The sequence below is a fragment of the Canis aureus genome, chromosome X (genome assembly GCF_053574225.1).
Source record: "Canis aureus isolate CA01 chromosome X, VMU_Caureus_v.1.0, whole genome shotgun sequence".
In the NCBI taxonomy this organism is placed as follows: Eukaryota; Metazoa; Chordata; class Mammalia; order Carnivora; family Canidae; genus Canis; species Canis aureus.
Genome location: NC_135649.1, coordinates 123,478,326 through 123,501,707, shown reverse-complemented (window position 1 = coordinate 123,501,707; position 23,382 = coordinate 123,478,326).

The window sequence follows — 23,382 nt, the reverse complement described above, 5'->3', positions numbered from 1 at the left end:
TTCTTTTCTTTCTATTCTTTTCTTTCTATTCTTTTCTTTCTTTTCTTTTCTTTTTCTTTCTTTTCTATTCTTTTCTTTTCTTTCTATTCTTTTCTTTCTTTTCTTTCCTTTCCTTTCCTTTCCTTTCCTTTCCTTTCCTTTCCTTTCCTTTCCTTTCCTTTCCTCTCCTCTCCTATTCTGTTCTACCTTACTCTACGCTGCTCTTCTCTCTTCTCTTTCATTCCACTCCATTCTATTTTACTTCGATCAATCTTATTCTATTCCATTCTCCCAGTTTCCTGCAGTGTGATTGACAAAATTATACACGTTGAAACCGTACAACCTGACAATTTGATGTACACACATACTGTGAGCTGACGACTACCATCGAGCTAATTCATACACCCCACACCTCACGCGGTAGCTTTTTTGTTGTTGTTGTTGTTGTTGAGAACATTTCAGATCTGCTGTCTTAGCAACGTTCAAGGGTATGATAATTATGGTTAGTTATATACAGATAGTTAATTATAATCACTATGCTGAACATCAGGTCCCCAGGACTCATTGCAGTTCTCACTGGAAGTTTGTGCTCTGGGACCACCATGTCCCTGTTTCTTCCCCCACCCCTGGCAGCCACCCTTCTTTTCTCTGCTTCTATGTGTTCCACTTTTGTAGATTTTGTCTTTGTCTTAGACGTGGCAGGTGCATGTCCCAGGCTGCATCTGGGGCAGCGCTGACCAGTGTGGACACTGGAATTCTGCACCTTTTGCCCCCTTCACCCATTTCACCCACCCCACCTCCCATGTCTGCAAACTATGACTCTGTTCTCTACACTGATGAACTTGGTTCTTGCTTTCTTTTAGATTCCACATAGTAGTGAGATCATGTATTTGTCTTGCTCTGTATCTCACTTAGCACAATAATGGCAATTTATTAATTTTTTTTTTGGTTTGGCAAAATAGATATAGCATGGGATTTGCCATTTTGACCCTTTTTAGGTGCACAGCGCAATGGCAATGAATGCATTTATATTCCCACCATCCATGTGCAGAACTTTCTCATCTTTAAACTAAAGCTCTGTCCTCATTAAACACTAACTCTGTATCCCTTTTCTGAGACCCTGACCCCCACCATCTTATGTTCTGTGTCTATGAAGTTGCCTGTTCCAGATTAAAATTGCAATATTTTAATAATGGGTGTCTATCTACATGTGTGTGTGTATGTGTGTGTTTCTCCTCAATTTGTAACGTATTGAGCCCCAGGTATAGGATTTCCTGCACTGAATCTAGGTGTAGAGTGTCTCAGACAAGCTAATTCCCAGCACACAACCTGCCAAATCCTATGGGATTTAGGGAAACAAGACTGGCAATCCATGACTTCAAGGTGACCCATTAAAGTGTTCCATGCATGGAGTCTGGCCAAAATCATTCCTGGGTTCAGCCAAGCCTGAGGAGGTGAGCCGTGGGCACCCTGGCCTCAGGACCCCTGATCTCAGCATCTGTGGTCACTGAACACTCACACACTTGTCTCTGAGACCTGACCACAGCACCTGCTGGTGCAGATCGTTCTTTTAAACCCCCACAGGCCTGCAAGGGAACCTGTAGATAACCCTGAAGGTGTAGGGGATGTGTGGGAGCAGGAAGGGCACAGCATTGGTGATTTCTATTCCCAGGATTTGTACTCAAGAGAACCCTGATCTTGGGCAGGACACCTGCCTTCTTGGGCCTCCAGCCTTCGCATTTAAGAGTGGGGCTGGATAAGCTATAAAGCCCTGTGTATCTTGGACCTTCTATGAGTCTAAATGCATTGAAACCAGTGGTTCTCAGCAGGGGTGATTTTGTCTCCCGGGAGACACTTGGGAATGTCTGCATCATCTTGGCCTGTCACACCGAGGAGGAGGTCTTACTGGAATGTGGTCCCCTACCAGGGACGCTGCTCATCACCCTGCTGTGCACAGGACGTGACACCCCAGAGAGTGGTCCAGCCCCAGACGTCCACAGCACTGAGGCCGAGAGGTGCCGGGTTCAAATGTGGCCACGTTGGAGCTTCACCAACACTCGTGTCTATAATGACAAGGCCGGCTTTGACGGATGTGTAAACGTCTGCCTGACTTTGACGGGCTGAGGGCTTCGGTCAGGCCAATCCTGCAGCAGGAGAGTTGGAGGCCTGGCCCAGAGAGGGTCTGCTTCTCCTCCTGGGGACATGGGGACGAGCAGGTGCTGGAAGGACCTTCTTTAGATGGTGCCAACCAGCTCTTGGTTGCAGAGTGTGTGCTTCCCGGTGTTGGTCCAGCCTCCGTGGGGCCAGGTGGACTCACCAGGAGTGACCCGCCAGAGCTCTAGGAAGCACCTTCTCTGGTTCCTTCCCCATTGCTTTTCAGGACAGCCTGCAGGGGAAGAGGTGTGTGTCCTCTTCCTTTTGCCATGGCGACCACGGTGACCCGCGTGGACCGTTTGGGACAAAGATGTCCGTCTGCCAGCAGGTGGTGCCATGGGGCAGCTGATAGAACGGGCTCCACCATCCAGCAAAGGCACCAAATCCTGGCGGCAGGGGGGTCAGAGGAGCAGCCTTTACTCCTTTAAACGTCAGGTGCCATGAAAACAAGTACAACGTGCCCAAAAGTACCTCCTCATCATTTTCCGCTGGAAAAGACAAATGCAAACTAATACGAATAATAACACACACACGTTAATCCTACACATTGAGAGCAGGAGGCGTCTTGCTCCCTGTTGTAAATAAGGGACGACGACTCTCTTCCGCCTTCCCTTTCTCAGGGCATTTGCCTCTAGAGAGTTCTTTCTCCGTCTTTTGCACATGTACAAATATTCAAGCAGCCTGCGGCTGGTCTCACGGGCTCCCGGACCTGGGAGCATCTCCGGAATGCAGCCGAGGAAGAGATAAGGCAGCTTTCTCGGGGTTTGGGGTGCGGGGTGCGGGTGGAGATGAGCCTTGTCTCCAGACAAGGCCGGACGGGTTCCTACATCAAAATCTTGCATGTCCACCGATGAAAGCCAGGTCCTCCCCGCTGCACGGCATTTGGTCCTCCCCCAAGGAACGACACCTAGGCTGAAAACCGGCGTCACAGGCCACGCAAACCCTCCATTTTCCCTAGTTGTTTCTAATTTTTCTGGGACACCACGAACTGAAGATTGCAGAAAGACCTCGGGCCTCTCCCCGTCCACGTGATGTGCCATCTGCATCTCCTGTCGTCAGATGCAGGGAGCACAGTCTGATGTGACGATTCCAGGAAATTACACCCAGTGCGCCCGGAGCGACAGCCTCCTGGAGCTTGTTCAAATTCCTTGCTGTGTGTTTGCCGCCACGCACCGGGGTAGCCCCCTGTGGGTGCCCGTGGATGCGTTCCATCTTGTCTGTTGGCACGTCTGTGGGAGGTCTGTTCTGGGAACTCCAGGCCACAGGTGCTGTTAGTAGTTTGAGGACAGCCATTATTAGACGTCGTCACGTTGAGAGAGGTCATGGGCTTTCCCCACCGACAGACGCTGGACAACGTTCCCTGAGAGGCACTTGTGTCCACTTTCCAAATGAGCACGATTTGCTTAAAAGGAATTTGAGTTTTAGCAGGAGTTTACAGAAATCATGGTTTAGGGAAAGCCATACGTCTTCATCCCCATCTAAGACAAGAGGATGATGGAAGCAACTATAGTAGGCCAAGCACCAGAAAAAAAAAAATTAAAAAAATTAAATCAGGGATCCCTGGGTGGTGCAGCGGTTTGGCGCCTGCCTTTGGCCCAGGGCGCGATCCTGAAGACCCGGGATCGAATCCCACGTCAGGCTCCCGGTGCATGGAGCCTGCTTCTCCCTCTGCCTGGGTCTCTGCCTCTCTCTCTCTCTCTCTCTCTCTCTCTGTGACTATCATAAATAAAATAAATAAATAAATAAATAAACTGCTACGTGTATTCTGCAATATGCAGTATCACAATTAAAAAAAATTAAATCATCTTTAAAAATGTCTGATTGGTTATATTTTCTTAGGATACATCGCTTAGGAAGTTTAGAAGAAAAGTCACTGGAAAACACAGGGGCATGTGGTCCCTTTGGGTTTAAAAGAAAAACACCATTTTTTAAAAGATTTTATTTATTTATTCATGAGAGACACAGAGAGAGAGAGAGGCAGAGACACAGGCAGAGGGAGAAGCAGGTTCCATGCAGGGAGTCCGATGCGGGACCTGATCCCGGATTTCCAGGATCGCGCCCTGGGCCGAAGGCAGATGCTCAACCACAGAGCCACCCAGGTGGCCCCAAACACCACGTTTCAAAAGGTTGTGCCAACAAACTAAAACCCCCTCCGTGTGTTTCTTGGACGGTATAAACTTCCCCAGCGGGACAACCTCAGCTGAAGTCAACCTTTTCCAGAGGAAATTCTCATGTTCCTTGTCCATCCTCACCTTGGAGCTCCACGTCTGCACAAAACACAACCTGTCACGTGCAGGGGGCAGATGCACGAAGTCCCCCGTCTGAAGACGAGCGCTCTCTTGACCATTATTGCTGCTGTGAGTCGCATTTCTTGCCATTCTTCTTGCCTTTCCCCCACCCCGCTTCCTGGAGAACCGTCACATCTGTAGGAAAAACCATGTAGAAATCTATGATTGAAGGAAGCAGCGGTAAATGGCAGCAAAACAATGCCTTCATGCGCGCAGAATGTCCCGGGGTCCCCGGAGATGCATGTGCAGGGCTGGTGCAGATCCACGCAGGGACGAGCCCGTTAGGGAGCGAGTGACAAGCACTGTTGGTGACGATGCACCAGGGGAAAACCATCACCCCCTGCCCATGTAGACACGGGTGTGCTGAAGGTGCTACACAGGGTCCTCCAGATTCAGGCTAATGCATCTCCCTACCGCTCCCTGCCCTGAAGTCTTGACACCCACCTGGCCCTATGACAGATGACTTCCGGGCGAGCTCAGTCAATGGGAGGCAGTGGCAGGAGACAAGGCGGCGGGAGCAGAGAGAGGAGCCCAGGTAACTCTTCCTCAGGTCTGGGCTGCTCCTGACTGCTCAGGATTTGCAGGTGCCTGAGCCGACCCTCTGGGACCTGTCGCCTCCCTTGCTCCCTGAGACCTGGGGGGGGGGGTGCATCACACTCCCTTGGGGATCCCCATTCGCTGGGCCCACCCCGCTGGAGTGTCCAATGTGCGATGTCTAAGCCGCTGTGACCCACACGGGACAGAAGCAAGTAGCTCCCCAAGCGCCAAGCTGTGCAAACAGATACTACTTTGTCCTTATCAGAACTTGATGTCTCCAGCTGAGCAATATCTTGACAGAGTTTCTCTCTTTTTAAAAAAATTTTAGGGGTGCCTGGGTGGCTGAGTCAGTTAAACGTGCAGCTCTTGGCTCAGGTCATGATCTCAGGGTCCTGGGGTTGGGCTTCACGCGTCACGACCGACTCTGCTTCCCTGTCCCTCTGCTCCTCTCCCCTCTAGCCCTCTCTCTTTCAAATAAAAAATATTTTTTTTTTAAAAAAAGCCCTTCTTTTAAACATTTTTATTATTAAGTAATTTATACACTAAGTTCGGGGCTCAAACTCACAACCCAGAGATCAAGAGTCACACGCTCCTCTGACTGAGCCTGCGGGGAGCTCCACATGATTCCCTTTTTACCTTCTGCCGCGATTCCTTAACAAATACAAAGTCACAGTAGGGTTTGCTGCTGCTGCTGCTGTTGTTTTATTTTATTTTATTTTTTATTTTTTATTTTTATTTATTTATGATAGTCACAGAGAGAGAGAGAGAGAGACAGAGACACAGGCAGAGGGAGAAGCAGGCTCCATGCAGGGAGCCCGACGTGGGATTCAATCTCGGATCTCCAGGATCGCGCCCTGGGCCAAAGGCAGGCGCTAAACCGCTGCGCCACCCAGGGATCCCTGTTGTTTTAATAATAAGACGTTTGGAGATTCAAATGCCCACAAAAATAGTCAGGTTTGGAGAAGTAGAAACTCAAATTGGTTTTTAAAAATGCATCATCCATTGTCGAATTGTTCCCACGATACCTGACCCACCCCCGCCCCCCTCCCCCCAGCCCCCAGCTGGACTCTGACCTGAGCAGGTGGGATGACGAGGCTGTGGGACGTTTCCAGGAAGCCGCCTTCCCGCTGGAAGGATGGGGGACCAGGTGTGAACGAGCAGTTGTCACAATGCACAGCAGGGGGCACCCGTGACTCATCGGCTCTTCAACCGGCTGGTCAACCAGACGTCTCTTCATAAAATTCATCCTGGGAAGAGAACACTAGATTATCTGTTTGTAAACAGATGTTGCCTTAATGAGACCAGCCTCCATGGCGGCCTCCCTCCTCCTGGAAGACGTCTATGCTAGGAATTTACAACCCACATTAGCCAAGATGACACTGGTGTTTCCCCCACTCCCCCGCCCTTCGTCTTCTTATCCCACAGCTTCCTGTTTGTCTTGGATTTTCGTGAATGGCGATTTCCAGAGAATCTGTTAGGCAGAGTGGGGACTTTGCCTACCGAGCCACGACACGGGAGGTCCGGTAGCGGTTGGGAAAGGGGCTCGTGTGGTACCTTGGTTCACTTCCGGGAGTTTGTTGGAAATCTGTCGTCCCCGTCTTGGCCCTACTGGCCGTTGGTGTTGCGAAGCTGAGACTGCCCATCGCAATGGGTGACGTGAGGGCCATTGGGAGTGACGTGTTGATCACTCTGAAACACAGAGTGGGTTCATAACATGGATGGCGAGGGCTGGACGGCGGATGTGTCATCGTTGTACACGGGAGGAGGTGGCCCTGTGGGGCATTGCTTGGGGGATACCCAAGCGTCTCTCCAAGGATGAGGATGGGGCACCTCAAAGCATCTTGATGTGTGAGACACAGCGTGCGGGGTAGGAGGCACCAGGTGGTGGCTCTGCAGCCAGGGCTCACTAAACTGAGGACTCTGGTGACAGAGCTGGCCTATGGAAGGTGCCATTTGGACCATAGGGACCGCCATTCCCTACTCGGGAGAGAACGCAGATCCAGCACGTCAGCCATGTGGAGGAGCATTCGTTACAGGTCTCACGTCCTCGGGCATTCCCGGCACCTTCACGCAGGTGCAATTTAATGTCACCCTGACACGGTCACATGACAGAGATGATGACAGAAGCACGTGGGGGGGACACACGCTGGTCCAGGGATTCCGGGCAGACACGGGCTCTCTGTCCACCCATGCTTGACTGATGAATTCTAATCCTTCGCGTGCGGTTTCCCGCGGAGACAGGACCCGCGTATTCACATTGCATCGCGCGTGTGATTTTTCACGTCTGCGTCAAGATATGCGGGCGTTTCTCCTTTTGTAGGACGTTCAGGTGATTTCTCCTGGTTTGCTAATATAAACGACCCACCGACGTCCTCACGCACCCGTGTGTTGTTTTGTATTTCTCCATAATTAGTGAAGTGCGTGTTTTATTGCTTTATTTCCTTGGATGAATATCCAGGTCACAGCCTTTGCTCTGCCCAGTGCCGGTTAATTTGTATCATTAAAGTAACTGACGCCGCCCTCCGCTTTCAATGCTTTCTGGCTTTTGCTGGTTTACAATGGCTTATGCTTTAGAAATACAAGTTGATATTATTTTCCTGTTTACAAAGGAGGGTAGTCCTCATTCTATGATATTTGGGGACACTGGGAAGTATTCTTGGAAATAATAGCATTTGCATGTTCCCCCCGCCACCCCCACCCCAGGACTTTAATGGTGCCTGTTTCCTGGGATTCTATTATGACCCGTGAGTGGCTCTGCTCATGCTGACCTTTGGGTTTGGGTTTCAGTGTTGCCTCCCACTGTGGCCTGTGTTGAGGACAGAAGGATTTTTCTCACCACGTCCCCTCAGGGATATCTGGGCTGATTTAGGAATTTTTAAAAAATATTTTATTTATTTATTCATGAGAGACAGAGAGAGGCAGAGACACAGGCAGAGGGAAAAGCAGGCTCCATGCAGAGAGCCTGACGTGGGACTTGATCCCGGGACACTAGGATCATGCCCTGGGCTGAAGGCAGGCACCAAACTGGTGAGCCACTCAGGCATCCCTGATTTAGGAATTAAATGAGTACGAGACAGACTAACATGACAGAAAAAGAGAAAATTTTAATACCTGTACAGAAGCCCAAGAATGAAATGGAGACTGAGAGAAATGACCGAGATGGGTAGTTTTTATAGATTTTGAATGAAGATGCAGCATATTTCTGGGGAACAGATGGGATCAGGGAAACAGGTGTTTGGGAGCTGAAATGAGTAAGGAATTCTGAGCAGAACTGGGGCACAGGTATTTGGGAAAAAAATGAAGGTTTGTTTCTTTTGCTTTGTCGACGTTTACGCCCTCATGTCTGGTGATAACGGTGCCTTTTTGGTTCTGAGCACGGGGAGGGCGCGCTTCAGATGGCAGATCTGTTTCCTGCCTTCACGGGGACAGAGGAGGGTCCGAGTGTCCTTCTTGCATGGGTTGTGTATTAGGCAACTTCCAATGAACATAATTGATATGCCATTACGGATATTCGGGGGGCGACCCACCCTGAGCCCCTCTGCCTTCCGTCTATGCACCTGCCCTGGCCCTCAGGCCACCTGCATCCCCCGTTCATGTCCATCATTTGTTAGCTGGCCTGGAGGCTGCCTCAGTGGGCTTTCCCATGTCCTTTTTTTTTATTTTTTTATTTTTTTTATTTTGGGCTTTCCCATGTCCTATACCTCAAAGCAGGTTGCACCAAGAGAAAACACACGTCTCCGCAAACCAGAAGCAAACAGTGCTCCTGGGGGGAGATGCGGGCTCCTCCATGCAGGGCTGGCACCGCTTTGCTCTGTGACACACGTGTGGACGACCTGGTAGGGAAGGTGTTTGGTTTCCTTGGGGCAGACTGCCTGTGTGTCCTGAGGCCGTCTCTGGGCGAGGTTGCATTTCTAGCGGCTGTTCTCAAGGGCGTCCCTGGACTTCAGCGTGTATTCTGAGCATGTGGCAGCCGCGGGTGGAAGGTCCTGGTGTTTGGGGAGCGTGGGCGGCCTTGCTCTTGTGTCCCAAAGCCTGGTTCCAGGTGTTGCAGTGATCAGAGGAGAGATGAGCGGGTTTTTGTGGGAACCAAGGGCAGCCTCTGCAGGCCTCCCACTCGGGAGCAATGGGGGCGGGGTCTGTCCGTTCCAGGTCTTTGGGAGGGTGGTGCTATCCTCTCCACGTCCCCATTTGTGACATGTCTTTGCCATTCTTCCGAAGGGATGCTCACGCCCTTGGCTTTTGTTGTGGACGCCCGGGGAGACGCTAATGCCAAGCAGATGGTGGAATCACCTGTGTCGTGCGCTGTCCCATTGCTCCCGAAGCACGGTTTTCAACCTGCCGCTGGCGTCCAAGTGGTGGAAGACGCCTTCCTTACGTCCATGGGTGTACATGTCTCGTCCTCTTTTGGTGGCTCCCATTCCTGCACTACCCAGCCTGACTGGGAGGGATGCATGTGTCGCTAGCCCCTTGTCCTTGCGGACATTATATGTAGACACGGTGGCAGGGAGCCCCCCGCGTGTGGACGTGTGTTTGGTGCCACAAAACCAAATCACTGGGGGCTTTGTGCATCTACTGTGCCTCAAACCAAATGTTGAAGACAGAAAAGCAAACATGAGGGGGCATGGCCACGAGTCGGGTTTGCAAAAACAGAGACCCAGCTGTGGGATGCCTCTGCCACCTGCTCCGGAGCTTGGACACGGAGGCCCCCGGGTCACGACCCAGGGCGGGCACAAACACCCCACACAACTGGAGCCTGTTTGTTTGTCAGGCCCGTTGCATGTTCTCCCCTAGGCTTCAGCCACCAAGGATCTTAGCCATCTGCGAACACCCAATATCTGTTCTCCTTAGTGCCACAAACACCCACCCGCATGCTGTGCGTCAACTGTCATGAACTGAGCAATGCACTGGGTGTAGACACTGTGCTGCACGACCCGTGTCTGCTGCCTCTGCTACCCAGGAGCCTAACTGTGCTCATTCAGTGGCATCTATACAGCACTCGATTCCCATAAAACCCTGGAACATAGGTCCCATTTATTTAAAGGAAATTGCCTTGCGGGCTTTGGGTATAAAATGCAATATTCAAAATTTTTCAAAATGCATTTTCTCGTATACAAAAATATCCTTTTTATATATACATATACGTAGCCTCATATTTATATTGTGTATTATATACATATAATAATTATATAATATTTAATATATTTCTCCAATATATTTCCCCGCATCCCTCCTATCTGCGTCTCCATCCTCACGTGGCTCCTCCTCCATGTCTGCGTCTCCTCTTCTGTCTCTGTCATTGGATATAGGGCCTCCCTTATCCAAGATGAAGTCATCTCCAGACACTTCCCCTAATTACATTTGCAGAGACCCTATTTCCTAGTAGGGTCCTATTGCAAGGTTCTGGGTGGATGCGAATTTGCAGGCGACGCGGTTCCAACCCCGCTCGAGAAGACCCCCTACAAGCATGCAGATTCAGGATCATGCAAGAAGGTGTCCGCACCATGTCCTGCGCTTTGGAAAGCCGAGGTCGTGACCCTCGGCGACCGTGAAAGAGCAAGATGAAGGAGCCGCAGAAGGTCCTGGTGTGTAATGGAGCATCTGTGAGCGGGTGGGCTGCGGAGGCTGCTCGGACCCCTTGGGGAGGTGGTTTGCACGAGAGGTCCCCACGTTGCCTCCACCACAGTGTGGGCGGCTCCTCCTTGAATGGTGCTTCCCTTTCACGAGGGTGCAACTCCCCATGATGGTTTCTGGCAAAGTTAATGAGGCTTTGAGAGCCGGCGAGGCTGCAGCAGATGCTTCCCTGCCCATCGGGTCCACCACCACCTGTTTCCTCGACCTGGGCCACCTCCTCGCCATTGCCTTTGTATCCCTTCCTATTATTCCCGGGCCTCAGCGTGCCTCGGCGTGGTGGGCAGGCCTCCGCCATGAGGTCTGCACCAACTTCCGCTGACACGTCCACACCTGCGTCCAACCCGCGTTCACTGTGGGTCTGCTGGGCCCTCAAAAACCTCACTCTGCAAATGATTCAGACACAATAGTTTTTGCAAACTCGTGGTGGTGGGATCCCTTTGGAGACTGTGTAGCCGTTGACCTTCGATGTAGGTAGGTCGCGGGCTGAATCGTGTTCTCTGTGCCCTCGACGTTCATAGGTGCAATTCCGCAGGATGTCAGAATGGGGGTGTAGTGGGAGATGCAGTCTTTGAATATGGGATTGAGCTAGAATGAGGATGGCAGGGTGGGCACTGACCTCATAGGACTGGGGGCCCTATAGGAAGAGGAGATGAAGTCATAGATGCGCGCTATGGGAAGAGGAGATGAAGTCATAGACGTGTGCTATGGGAAGAGGAGATGAAGTCATAGACGTGTGCTATGGGAAGAGGAGATGAAGTCATAGATGCGCGCTATGGGAAGAGGAGATGAAGTCATAGACACCCACAGAGGGACAACCACCTGGCGATATGGGGAGAACACAGCGTCTACACCCCAGGAGACAGGCCTCAGGGGGAACCAGCCTCAGCGCCCCCTGGATCTCCAGGACTGGGAGGAACCCATCCATGCATGTTGTCTAGGGCACCCTGTCTATGGGATTGTGTGATGGCGGCCGCAGCATATTAATATCTTCCTGGATGCGGCCACCAGCTTCTCCGTGGGCACAGCCGGTGTGGCCAGTGCTGTGCACGCACTTTGCAACGGGGGACCTTCCAGGGATGGAATAGGACTCGGCTGTGAACAGGAGCAGGGCTCTGACACCAGGAGGACATGATGCTCATGAGAAACGCAGCCCCACGAGGGTCACCACGTGTCACCCCCGTGCTATGAAACGTGAGAGGCAGGCACATCTCCAGAAACAATGTGCACGCGGGCTTCTATAGGGTGGGAGGTGGAAGGACGATAACGGGTCTTTGTGGAGCGTGAGGGCTTCTTTATCAGGCCACAAAAATGTCCCAAAATTCTCACGGTAGCGTCAAAACCTGCCAATTTGGACAAATTAAATTGGATGGAGTCAGATGGCTTGTGAACTGTATCTTAATCGCGCTGTTTTTTTTTTTTTGTTTGTTTGTTTCTTTATTTTTTGTTTTTTTAAGGAAAAGTGAAACAGCTGCTCACACAGGCCGGCCGATGGCTGGCATCTGGAAACTTGGATTCAGGGACTCTGCTTGCAGGATCCGAACCCACGTCCACTTCCCAGTTTACGCAGCAGCTGGGAGGGGACCGCAGATCACACAGATGACCTGCCCCAGGTCGGGTCACGGAGGCGGTCGGGGTGTCCGGGGACCCTGCTTCTACCTTCCCTGCGTTATAGAAGCCTCTCGCTGCACCTGCCTCCTTCCTATTTGCCGTGTGCATTTCAACACCCTGCAGACACGGCGTGAGGAGTGTATAAAAATAAGCAAGAAATGAAGAGCTTTGCTTGACCAAAACGGAGCTCAGGATTCCAGGAATATTCAAATTCACATGCAGGCGCGACGGTCAGATCCATTCGTGCCCTGAGCCACTGGGGGACGCGATCCCGGCTTGTGCGCCGACCCTCGGGGTTGCTGCTTCTTTAGGGGAAATACGGCCAACGCACGTGTACCTGGTTAAATGATGCTCCGTATCCCCCCGAAATAGGTGTGTTCACATTGAAACCTACAGAACCTACAAACAGGACCTGGTTTATTTATTATATATTATGATATAAGACAATTGTAAACAATTGTATGACATATACTATGTGGAACATGATGTAATATCTATAATCATATATAACATCGTATGTGATTATATAGTCCTATAATATTGACTACTATCAATTAAAATATATGTTATCGATCACAATTTTCTATGATTCTATGGTCATACAACGGATCATATTCTATATCTATTATAAACACATCGCAAAATGTGTATTATATATTTATATGATAATATATGAAATACATAATGATGCATATTTCTATGATAATATATAAAATACGTAATGATGGTATATAAGCAGCCCATTATATCACATCATCATGCTTATGGTCATCACCATAGAATCCTAATTAGTGATGATTACATGTCCGTATGTCATCGTAATTTTAATCCTAAAATATCAACAACGTATATATTTTGTGTCACATTTTCAGATACAATATGTATCACATGGGGTGCGGGGTTCCCCAGTCTGCTTCCAGCCAGCTCCTTGAGTGCTCGGGGCTGGGAGGTTCACCCCCCCCCCGTCCCCCTTGGAGCACAAGGATGGCCCCGGATGCCCCCCCCCCCCCCCCCGTGCAGGAGCCCAGCCGGTTCTGCGCTAGTTCTTTGTCTGGGACCCTATGCCGACAGGGAGAAGGCGCGTCTTCATTTCTACATATCCGTGTCCTCGCCACACCTCACAGGGACCAACGTGACACCCCCAAGTCAGCACGCAGTCACCCTGAACCCCCAGCTGCTGTCTGATGGCTAGAGCGGGTGGTCGCCGTGGCTCCCTGTGTGGTGTTTAGTGACCGGGCCTGCTGAGCTGTGCCTGCAGATAGGCCGGGTACCCTGGGGTGGGCTGGCCTCACAGGGGGCGGCCGCGGCTCCACGGACACGCGGGGCGGCGGGCGTCTCCGCAGAATGCTGAGCGAGGGGAACAACGAGGTGCGGGTCTGTCCTCACCAGCTGGGGGGGCCCACGGGGACCGCTGAGGGCTGATGGCGCCGCAGCTCCAACAGCAGACCCACCGGGCGGCTGCAACAGCAAGCAAGCCCCTCGCAACGCTGCGGTGACTTCCTGCCTGGGGCTGCGGCCATCTCCAGCCAGAATCCGTCTGTTGGCTTATTTTTAAAATAAATTCTTATCATTTGACTCGGAGAATGCTGTGTTCACTAGTTGTGACGTTTGGGGCCGTGAGATTGGCTCTGTGTACGCAGAGGTCGCCGTGGGCTGCTGAGTAACCCTTATCTGCCATTGCTTTTTCTCCCGGATACCTGTCTCTCCACAACTGGAAGCCCGTAAAGCCCGTTTCCTTGCTGTCCTGGCTCCTGCACCACTTTATGGCCACTTGACTAAGGCGCACACTAGCCCCTGGGCCTAATCACTCCTCTGAGGCTTTTACCTCTTTTCCTGGTGGTTGGTCCCATGTGCATCTGAAATAAGGGTTTTTCTCCGGTAAATCTGTCTTTTCTCAGTTTAATTGACAGACCACAGTGACAGAACCTAACAGGGTAGATGAAAGCTGTTTGTTTGTTTTTTTTTTTTTTTCTGTTGTTGTTCCCCGGCCTTTACTTCGTAGGGCCTGTGAGTGAGGCATCTGTTAGCTCAACGTCTTTTAATAAAGTGCTTTCCAGGCCATGTATTTTTCATTGAAAGGGCACATCCTTGTGTCTGTGTGTGTGTATTTATATGTGCCAGTGTGTGCGTGTGCACAGATGCAACAGCATGAGCACGCATGTCCCTAAGGGGGCGCAGAGGTGGTGGACATTGCTTACCACTGTGTTTGCAAGATGGTCTCACCTTCCGAGAGCAAAAACAGTCGATGCGCAGCTGAACCGACAGCGGGGAAGCCTGAGCAACAGCCGTCGGCGGCAGGAGGTCACACAGCACCCCTGGCCTCGATGTGGCCCACGGCCTGACACCACATCCCCTTTACGGCACTGCAGCCATTCCCGGGTGCCCGAAGGATTCACATGCGCCAAGTGCCGTCCACCAAAGACGTAGCCACATCACAGAAGCTTTCTTCCCTGAGCTCACAGACCCCAGAACGGGCGTGTTGCGATCCCGAGTTCCGACGTGATGGGACTCACCCCACGCAAAACCTGAGTTCAGGGTTTTTTTTTTTTTTTTTTTTTTGAGTTCAGGGGTTTTCGGGGGAAATGTCACTTGCTGAATTGGATGCTTTTGCAGGGATGGAAAGAACACCTGCCGACAGGTGCCTGTAAGACACAGTGGACGGTTCCGGGCGTCCATCCCGGGGCGGAGTCCGTGGCTCCCTCGGCGACCTGCTGTGGTTACGGATGACAGCTCATGGCTGAGGACTTGCGTGTCCGGGTGTCGCACGCTGCGGGTCGCCGACGGGCACCGTTAATCAGCGACTATTGCGGTCAGCCCGCAGCTCAGTCCCGGAGGCTCCTCATGTCAGCGTTAACACGGCTTCGCTCCGCGAACTCGATGAACATGTAGTTGTGTATAAATAATACATATACGGTATATATCATTATGTATTATACGTGGAAGGTACACAATATAGATTATGTGTATACAGCACACATTCTTCATTATTACATTTAGTACATACAATGTAGATATTACATGCACACGTCTATGGTACTATGTGTTATTAAATAGAGCATATGGACAATATATTACATATATGCACCTATGGGATTATGTCTTATATATTATATTATAATATATTAATATATATAAATATTAATATATGATATTAATTATATTAATATTATGTTATATTATATATTATATGTACAATAAATAATTGTATATTATATAATATATACAATATATATAATCGTATATTATATATACAATGTATATTAATATATTATATTAATATATATTATTATATTAATTATATTAATATTATATATCATATTATATATAATATACTATATATAATTGTATAGTATATATAATATATACAATATATATAATTGTATATTATATATCTACAATGTATATTATTATGTCTTATAAATACTATATATCAAATATATATTATTATGTCTTATATATAGTATATGTACAATATATATTATTATGTCACATATAGTATATATGGAATATATATTTAATATGTACATATAGCACTATGTGTTATTATATAGAGAATATATATTGTCATATATAGTATATATACAATATATATTGTTATGTCTTTTTTTAAGATTTTATTTATTTATTCATGAGAGACAAAGAGAGAAAAAGAGAGGCAGAGACACAGGCAGAGGGAGAAGCAGACTTCATGCAGGGAGCCTGACATGGGACTCGATCCTGGGACCACAGGATCATGTGCTGGGCTGAAAGGCTGAGAAATAGAAATCAAATATCTGGGTTTTATTTTTTTTAATTTTTTAATTTTTAAAAGATTTTATCTATTTATTCATGAGAGATGCAGACACACAGGCAGAGGGAGAAGCAGGCTCCATGCAGGAAGCCCGACATGGGACTCGATCCGGGGACCCTGGGATCACGCCCTGAGCCAAAGGCAGATGTTCAACCACTGAGCCACTCAGGCGTCCCCAAATATCTGGGTTTTAGAAACAAACGAAAAAGTCAACCCAAAGCAGCCCTTGTTACGGAAGACCTGCTTTCTGCTAAGTTCTCGGGTCAGCCTTGGCTTGGGCTGTTGAAGTGTGGATCCACCGTAGGCACCTGCTCCACGGTTCCCAGTTCCAGCCTTGATGTTCTTGGACGGGGCTCCAGCCTGGGATCAATGGAGGCACAAGGAGTGGGAGGGAATGCCCTTCCTCAAGGTTAGGTCAAGGTCACGGAGCTTGCATGCATGCAGGGAAGCTGACCCATCGCCGGCCCGGAGCTGCTTTGTTCCAACGCATCAGCAAATCCTTGTCCAGCTCAGCCTCCAGTCGTGGCTGCACAAGCGGAGGACCTCGCACCTTCCTAGACATGCTTCTGGAGCTCGTTGGAGGGATTGTTTATGGGGAAACAGCTGGGCAGGGCAGCACCTCCTTCGTCCTGGACACAGGGGACGCCTGCGTGCAAACCCACCAAACAACCAGCGCGTCATCTTTGTCTCGGACAGAAAGACGGACAGGAAGCTGTACTAGCAGCTCCGTTCTCTTTCACATGGAAATTCTTCTCGGACCGGGTGCTCTTTCTCCTCCTTTCCAGATACCTCCGTGAATATGCTTATTTCGAAGAAGCAGTGTAAATAGTCTTTGGGGACGCTTGTTCAAAACAGCTCCAGAAATCTCAAAAAGGCAAAAAATACCCAATATCTTTAAGAATTACAAAAAAAGAGGCATATATTGTTTTTGAATTATTTGCAATTATTATATAGATTTTTTTATTTTTTAATTTTTTTTTACAAATTTCATGGTGTTTTTCATACAAAGACAAATGCAAAGCTCTAATAGTGGAGGAATCGGGCGTATAACATATAACCAGGTTAAATGCAAATGCAGTAAAACAGGGAAACGATTTTGAATGCCTTCCCTCTTCTCACTGCTAAATGTACTGTACCCATCATATTGTAGAAAGGGTGATGTTTTAAGGAACGTACTATGAAATGCTTGGCTGCCTCAGTGGTTGAGCATCTGCCTTCGGCCCAGGGTGTGATCCCAGGGTCCTGCAATCGAGTCCCGCATCGGGCTCCCCGGAGGAAGCCTGCTTCTCCCTCTGCCCGTGTCCCTGCCTCTCTCTCTGTGTCTCTCATGAATAAATAAATAAAATCTTTAAAAACATAAAAAAAAAGGAAACATGCTCTATCTAGTTAAGCGATCCTGTAGCTCGATATTGTTATAATGATGACCAGGGATTAGTTGGTTGCAGGAAATTATTTAAAGATGTTATTTTAGAGAAAATGATGCATGGACATCCCAATGTGTGAAACACACAAATATGTTACCTTCTAAGGAAAAAGGAAATGTCGCAGGTGCGATCAAGTTAAGAGTCTGGAGATGGAGAGATGATCTTGCAGGACCCCGGTGGCCCAATGTCATCACAAGGGTCCTTATAAGAGGGAGGCTGGGGGAGTCAGTGTTGGAGAAGCGGAGGTGAGGTCGGAAGCTGAGACCAGACTCATGTGTCCCCAAGTCAAGGAACTCAGATGACCTCTACGCTGGAAGAGGCAAGGAATTGATCTTTCCTTCCCCCACACCTCCAGGGCTGCCCTTTGTTTTTTTTGTCTTTTGGTTGGTCTTTTTTTTTTTTTTTAGATTTTTAAAAATAATTTAATTGATTTATTATTTATTTGCTTGTTTGCTTATAGTTGACATACAATATTAGTTTCACGCGTACACCATAATTAGACATTTATATATGCCATGAAATGCCTACCGTGGTAAGTGCAGTGACCATCTGTCATCATTTGTCACCATATAAAGTTATTCGAATATTATTGGTTTTATTTCCTAGGCTATACTTTTGCATACTTGTGACTTATTTCTTTCCTTTCTTCTTTTTTTTTTTTTTGCTCTTCATCTTTAAAAAATTTTTAAATTTGTTTTTATTTATTTATTTTTTAGATTTTATTTATTTATTCATGAGAGACACACACACACACAGAGGCAGAGACACAGGCAGTGGGAGAAGCAGGCTCCGTGTGGGGAGCCCAATGAGGGACTCGATCCCATGACCCTGGGATCACGCCCTGAGCCAAAGGTAGACCCTCAACCTCTGAGCCGCCCAGGTGCCCCCTTCTTTCTTTTTTAAATTTAAATGGATTCAGGTAAAATGAGGTCAGTAGGGTGGGCCATGATGCCATAGGACTGGGGTCCTTAGAAGAAGAAGGACAAGCACAGACAAGCACGGAGGGATGACCACATGAAGACGTGGGGCAAACGCGGTGTCTACACTGCAAGGAGAAAGGCCTGTGGAGGAACCAGCCTCAACCCCACTTGGATCGCAGACTCCCAGCCTCCAGGGCCGGGAGAGATGGTGTGTCTACTGAAGCCAGGGCCATCTGTGGTGCCGTGTCATGACCGCCATGCGAAAGTAATACTGTCCTTTACAGCCCTGTGCCTTTGCTCAGCTGGAGAGTCTCAGGGTGCACTCACACATCAGGACCCCAATTCCTTTTTATTTCCACTTAAAGGACGACGGGGACTGCGCTAGTTTGCAGGGAACCTACCTTCTCTTAAATGAATGCTATCATTCTCCAGCGTGTGTCTGCGCTGGGATCCATTTCGCGACCGTGGATGTACGATGTGCTAGGCATTTTTATGAGGCTGGTTTAATTAAACATTCACGTCCCCTTGACATTTTTAGGATACGAATTAAAATATGGGGCATTCAAGTTTTTAGCGGCTTGGCATTTTGAGGAAGAGTGTTCCGTTGTACTATTGACATCTGTTCGGTTCAGCTATGGTGGGTTTATTTTATTGCAGAAATGTGATGGGGAATTCGTTGGGAATACATTTATTACCTTGGATTTTATGTCACGTGCAGACTGGAATGTTTTTATTCCCCCAAACCCCATAAAAGCCAGAGATTGAATGCTCACAGTCCTCTCCTGGCACAAAGTTGCCCATGAAAATTCTGGGTCAAGAGCCCATTACTTTCACGTGGCATTCTTCCTGTGTTGGTGCCTTCCTCCCAAGAGGTCCCGTCTTTTCTTTCTGCTAGTAGGATTCAAGGAGTAGTGGACTCTTCCTCATGTTTTAGGCTTTTTTCTTATTCAGTCACGTAGAAAAATAGCTGCCCTGGCCGAGGAAGATCTCACCTTCCCAGTGCCCTGACCTCACCCTTTTGAAGAATGGTGTGTCACTTCCTGCCTGATAGCCGGCGTCCGATTCCCTCCATGTCTTGTTCCCTCTCCTTGGAGACTCACAGCGTCCCCCCATCCCTTGGGGCCTGGTCCTAAGATGCAGCAGAGTGGAGCGCCCATTGGTGATGGGCAGGTGCATGCATCAGAAACAGATTTTGGTCATAGGTGGGCCACTGGGATTTGAGAGCTTCTTGTTACAGCAGCAGCGCCTGGTCTATGCTGACTGATACACTCATGGATGGCTCACTTCCCACGGGGCTGCTTTGCTCAGCTGTGCATTCACGGGACGGAAGTGCCCCCTTTGTGCAGAAATGCCAGCCAAGTGGACGGAAACCCTGAGGTCTCAGTGTTCTTTGGACTGTGCACTCTTTGATGCATTGATTTCCTGAATCATCCGCTGCTTGCAGCAAGGATATTTGTATAAGGAAGCAGGAGCTTCCTGAACACTCTGCACAGGGCATCCAGAAGGCCGTACGCCCCACTGAGGCCCTTCTCAAAGACGTGTTTCCTGCGCGTGCTGCGAGGAGCTGAGCACATTCAAGTCTAGCAAGGAGACACAGAGGGGCCAGAGCTGAAAACCACCGGGACCTGAGGGTCCCCCGAAGGATTCCAGCTTGAAAACATCCCACTAAGGGACCCAGGGTCCTACCAGGCGACCTAAAACGGATCTTCTCTGAAGGGCGCTGGATGAAGCAGCTCACTCTAAGATGCTTCCTTGTCGGGGAGCTGTTTGTATGGAAGATGTGCAGATGGAAGGTTGAGTGCCCCTGGTGGCAAAAGGGAAGAAGTTCCCAGGGTTGGTCACCAGGGGGCAAGCCTCGGTGGGCGCCATGGCAACAGACCTGGTGGCCGGGACCCCGACGTTTCTAGAACCAGAGACAAGAGACCCCGTGGAATACAGAGTGGGGTGAGGCCAGGGCAGTCCCAATTGCTGTCTGCCCCACGGTGTGCTCAATGATCAGCCTGAGGAGCCGGTGACCTTTGTGGTGAGACCCGCTGCAGAGGGCGGAGGCCCCCGGATTTTGCAGGTCACAGTGGCTCGGGGAGCTGGCGACAGAGCCCGTTCTCATTAATAGCTAGGAGAATAAAAGGCCGGCGGCTGCCCTTTACCGAGCTCTGGCTGTGCCTGCGGGGCCATTCAACAGTTTAATTTCAGTGCAGTGCCCGGTTTAATGTTACAACCGCCCAGCAATGGCGACACAAGCATGCACACGGGCCCGGAGAGCTTCATCGGGAAACTGCGCGGCCCTGGAAAAGTCAACAGCGCGGCTGGAATTGAGCTTCGGTCCACTTGGCTGGGAGCTTGTAACCACCTGGGGCTCTGCCCATGCAGAGGACGCACGGAGCTTTCCAGAATAAGCCTGCCTTCGTGATCATCTCGATTCCGCATCTTCAGGGGCTGCTACACACACCCCGGGCAAGCCGTTGAGTTAGAACCCTTCGTAGGGTCAGCTTTACGGCCGTGTCTTTGCCGCCCTTGGCGTGGTTAGTTGTGTTGTGCAAAGCACCGAGTCACCGCCTCCGTCCGAGGCCGTCAGCAAAGACCTCCAGAGCTGTCCTGGGGGTGCAGACGGCACGGCGGACTTGGAAATGTCAGATCTGGGGGTTCAGCGCCTTGGTCGGGGGCAGCCACGCGGCTGTTCTAGTGTCTCGCATCGGCCCAGCGCTGTGCTTGTCTTCTCCATTCTCGAAGGTCTTGGAGGGCCTGGCCCTGGTGCAAGTGCCACCCGTTTGTTTCAGCACAGGTGGCCTCCCCGTCTTAGGGAAGCACCACGTGCGAACTCTGCGCTGCCCACAAAGTATTTGGGTTTGCCACATTTTAAGGTCCCGGCAGATGGAAACCTCCGGTTTCATTCTAAACCGTGTGTTAATTTAGGACGTCAAGGCAACAGCCGCGCATTGACGGGTGACAGGTGGGAACGTCTATACCGGAGGGGCAAGCTGTAAACCTGCACCAGGTGTGTGCGTGCTCGGGCGCGCGCGTTGGCGAGCAGCGCTACTGTTGGCCTTCTGGGAGAGAAGACCAGGTCAGGGTGCGCAGACCAGGATTGGCATTGAGTGCGGTGGGTGTGGGGGGCAGAGAATGAACCTCCATCCCTTCCTGTCTTCACTGCCTGCAAGGCCAGCTCATGCTGTATTCCCCACGCGGATCCAGCTCAAATGCAAAGTCCACCCCGGCGGCGTGGGTGGGCTTTCTTGTCGGGCTCACGTGGATACCTCATGGGCTCTCACTGGGTGTGTGGATGTAGAAGGATGTAGAAGGCAGGGCAGAGGGCCGGGGAGGCAAGCCCCCTTGTTTGGAAGATCACACAGGACCCAGTTTGGTTTATTCAATGGCACAGTAGAGTCGCGTCATATCCTGGCTGTGGGAGCTGTCCTTTATTTTGTGCAAATCCACGGTAGGCCATTGGCAGCGGTGCACGGAGAGCTCTTCCATGGTATCACCAGCGTGCTGCACATGCAGGAAAAGTTCTTCGGTCCCAAGAGCACGTAAGATTATTTGTGTGGGAGTCACCTTGAACAAGGGAGACACGTTATCCCGTCCTGCCGTCTGCATTTTAGAGGGTTTCCACTAAGACACCCATTTTTTTCTAAGTTCTATCATGTAACTTGTTCTAATTAATATAAAATAGTGCTGGTTTGAAATGCCGTCGGATGCGCCAAGATAGGATGGTATTTCCTAGATTCTTTCTACACGCGGAGAAGCTACGCACAAACTGACCACCTCCCGGATCAACAGGAAGACCACTTGGTTCCCCGCTGTGGTTTCAATCACCCCCGGGGACGGTCACTGCCCCCACCCCACCCACCACCACTGTGACCTGTAGCATCGCTGATGGTTTTGCCCATTTTCATGCTTTATATGCATGAATCACAGAAGACGTGTTTTTTTAGGACGTGGAGGTGGGACGCTGGCTTCTTCTGAGCAACGTTGTGTTCTTGTGATTCTTGCATATCACAGTGGGTCATCGTGGGTCACTCATCCACGCGAGTGATTCGCACCCCCTCTAGGGTTTATCCGCTCTACTGTTGATGGGCCTTTGGGAAGCTTCCCAGTTGGGAATATGGTGGACAAGTGGGGACAAGCAGCCGTGAGCACGTTGTAGCTCATGCCCTTTGTCGTGCTTGTGTAGACGTTTCTGTGTGTGTGGGTGTCCTTCCAGTGGTTGTGGGGTGTGTGTGTCCTCGTGGGTCCCTGTAGGACTACTATGAGAAGGTATTGTGATCCCGTGGAGCTCAGCACATGGTTAATCAAGTACATTCGCCTCGCATTTAGTTTAGCGGTGGGCGACCCCTTCTGAGAAGCGCCCGCCCCCACTCCAGCCCCACTAAATTTCCGAGCAACGTGGGGACGAGTCCTCTTGCCCAGGGTCACGCACACGGGAACCTGAGACCCCTCCGCTCTCCCCATGCCAGCTCAGGTGAATTCACGGATCGGGGATTTGATGGGAATGCTTGGTGACATGACTGCTGAGCCGTGAAGACTTCCTGCGGTCATGTGTTGCCCTACAAGTCTATCAGGGCCGTCTTGAGAGAGCCGGTGGCTGTCTGAGGAGGAGGCGATGGCGCCAGAGCGTGTGAGGGGTGTTCACTGCGGGGTATCAGCACGCGGGGCAGCGGAGGGCCGCCGGTGGTGTGGACTTGCAGCAGGCGGTCAAGTGTACGCTGCAGGCTTGGTTCACATCTGCAACGCTCTGCAAACCTTGATGCTCGGAGGAGCACCGGGTCTCAGTGGAGCAGGCGCGTCCTGCACAAGGACGGACGGTGACGGTTTGGGGCCATGTTCGCTTAGCACCATCTCATATGCCCCACGACAAAGGGCACCATGGCCTTTTCAGAAATTGATTGGGGTGTTCATCTGTGCGCCCCTGAAAGCACGCGTTGACCGAGGATGAACTGCGTCACAGGTGACCTTCTAGGGCCACCACACTGCGACATCTTTTTCTTTAGGAAGTAGCCTCTTTTCGTCTTTTGCTAATAAAAAGAATGTTTTCCATCTCCGCGTGACTTTGC